We start from the raw sequence: 3,305 nt of genomic DNA on the forward strand, positions 1-3,305 counted from the left end.
TAGAAATAGGAAACTACCAAGTCATGCCTACCTATACAAGAGATCGTGTCGAGGCTTCATCAAAGCGGGGTCATTCTAGAGGATCTTGGCATGTACTCTAGCTCAAAGTAGATTGATGGAACAGTATTTATAACCCACGTCAAACGATAAGGACAGGGGCTACTGGCTACTCTCTGTGACATGGGAAATGGGGTGTCCCAAGCACACTATAATTGAGTACACTAGCAAGCAAGGGATTACTATACATTGAGATTACGATCTACTAGTTAATATTAAAAAAGCATTAAGGTTGCAGACGAGTCGCTGGAACCATTTGCGTCCTTGATCTGCTATCCCGACAGGCAAATGCAGTATGCTTCTCTACCTTGCGAGAGCTAGCATCTTTGGTATGCTACCTAGCCTGGTTCAACTCCGACTTTCCTTCACTCTAGTACAACGCCGACCATAACTCCCTTCGGCTGACCAGTCCAGGGGCAGCGAAGAAGGACGACTCGGACGCCTGACAGTCACCTTCAGACCTCCCTTTGCTTTGGACCAGGACGCTTGGTCGATGCTGGAAAGATCTCTCTCTCGCTCTTCAGTGCCTCCCCATTCTTCTACCAAAATGGATTTTTTAGGGTCCTAGAAATGTGCCCCCAAATCCCGTACAAATACCGCTCCAAGGGGGACGACTTTAGGTTTCCACTAAAAAAATATGCTGGCTGGGCCAAGATACGGGATCTACTAGTCATTTTTTGGCCCATAAATCGCATATCGGTCCGATTTTTGTGGATCAGACCAACATGTGGGATATGTTAGAGTTGCTCTTAGTCGGATATACAAGGGATAACCTATGGGTTGCCCTCATAGCCGTTACTTTCATGGTTACATATTTAAAAGCTCCTTCTTCCCAGTAAGCTACCTACTCTCACATCTCATATCTAACAAAACATCACATACAAGAAATATTTATATCTCGTCGTGAGAAAAAAACATATATTTTTAGACAATTTGAATTTGCATGCAAAACTAATAGCGAAATTATTGTTTGAGAGTATTCGAGTATGTATGAATTTGAATTTGTGCATTGTTTGATTTGGATGTGTTTAATTTTTCGTGTTATTGCATATTAAAATATAAAGAGCACCTATACACCGCTAGTGGCGCAAGCAACGCTAATTGACAATCACCCGCCGCGTGCCCTGGGTTGACCTCGCTCTGCCCAGCTCGCTCGCTCGGCTGTTTCCACCGGTTCACCATGTTGACAGGTCGACTGTTGACCCATGGCATAGTTGACCGTACACATCTATATAAAGTTTAGAATTTTAAAAGTTTTTCAAGTTTGAATAAAGTTTGTGGCTTCAAAAAATGTTAATGAATTTCGAAATGTTCAAAGAATTCGAAAGAAATATTTCTCAATTCTAAAAAAGATCAGTAATTTAAAAAAAATCACGGACTCAAAAAAGAATCACGAATTTGAATTTTTAATGTATTTCAGAAAAAGGTTGTCCATTCTAAAAAATTGCGATCTTGAAAAAAGTTACCAAAGTCAAAATAAGTTTACGTATTTGAAAAAGCAACACGAATTTGAAAAAACCGTGGCATGAAAAAATATTGGCGAAAATGAAAATGTTCAGCCACTCAAAAAAAGTTTGTAAATTTGGAAAAAAAATCACGTTTCCAAAAAAGTCACAAATTTTAAATACTTCCCCAATTTATCAAAAAACATCCATGAATTTGAATAAGTTCGTCAATTTTAAAATTGTTGCTAATTTTTTAAAAAATACACAAATTTCAAGGAAAAAGTTACTGAAATTTAAAAATAAAAATGGAAAAATGGAAACCAAAAAGTAAAAGGAAATAGGAAAAGGAGAATAAAAACCAAATAGTAAACTGGAAGAAAAACAAACAAAAAGCTGCTGAGGATAAACCTAGCTGAAAAAGAAGAAAAACTGGCTTTTTTTAGACAAAAGAAAAACTATGCGGAAGTTTCCCGAAGCAAAACCGGGCCTAAGTCACGGAATGGCAGCCCAATTTAACTCCTCGCCGGCCAGCTGAACACCTTTCTTTTTAATGGGCCTTATCCCAGCCGTTTATTATGTTTGAGAATAAGTTTATTTATTAACAATAAGCGTACAAATGGTGTTAGTCCGTTGGTAATCACTTCTTTCCCTAGGTACGAGGTAGTATGTTCCATTCTTTATATGGATCATTTTTTCCTTCATGCATGCCCCAATTGTTGGTCACTTTATTTTGTTCAAGGGTCTGCATGTTCTATTTTTTAGGAAGAATATGTATATATAATATGCTCTCATGCTAATATCTACTCCCTTTGTACCACAATACTTGTTCCCCGTATAATTTTGAGAACAATGTTTTAAATTTATTCTCTATTTTCAATAGGTTAAGTGAATGAATTTATGCGTAACATATCGGAAGTAATTCCAGTTTGAGTAATATATGTATCTCAATTAAGGTTCCAGTAATACAGAAAAAAGTTCAAGACCTATGTACAAGCTTATGTCAAAGACAATGATTGTTGATAAAATCAATTGAGTGAAAATTTGAACTTATGTTTGTAAGCATTGTGGCACCATTCCTTTTTATAGTTTACGCTATTCCTTTTTCTTTCTAAAGTTATATAGCTTGTAATAGTATGCATCAACACATGATATTAGTTACAGTATCAATACGTGTAACACACCAGGAGCAGCACAAAAGTTATATGTTAATGTGGTAATGTGCCGTTGACACATTTTCAAATCTTATCAACCATGTGTTACTCTCCGTGCATGTGTTACAGATATTTTTTCTCCGTGACACATTTTTCTATATGCTATATCAATGTGTTAGTTAATCTATGTTTTGTTGTAGTGTTTGGTTAATTGAAATTGGTGCAATTAAAAATATTTAATTACTTATTAAAGCTTGCAAAAATCATAACTTAATATCTATAAGTTCAAATAATATATCATCCCACTGTTTTACTTGTAACTAAATATTACCACAAAGTTATTCTGTTGAAATACCTAGTCTCAATTACAAGAAAATGACTGCCTCACGCAACGGAATCTGTTTGTTGCAATATCGCTACTATATTGCAACGCCGATGCAGTTTGTTGCAATAGGTAGCCACTTTTTTTGCAACAATATGTGTAACTAATGCAACAAATAGTTATTCTGTTGAAATACCTAGTCTCTATTACAACAAAATGGCTGCCCTCGTGCAACGGATTTTTTTTGTCGCAATACCGTTACCATATCGCAACGCCGACACAATTCGTTGCAATATGAGCACTCTGTTGCAACAAATCTAGTATTTATCG

The sequence above is a fragment of the Triticum dicoccoides genome, chromosome 6A, assembly GCF_002162155.2.
Source record: "Triticum dicoccoides isolate Atlit2015 ecotype Zavitan chromosome 6A, WEW_v2.0, whole genome shotgun sequence".
NCBI lineage: Eukaryota > Viridiplantae > Streptophyta > Magnoliopsida > Poales > Poaceae > Triticum > Triticum dicoccoides.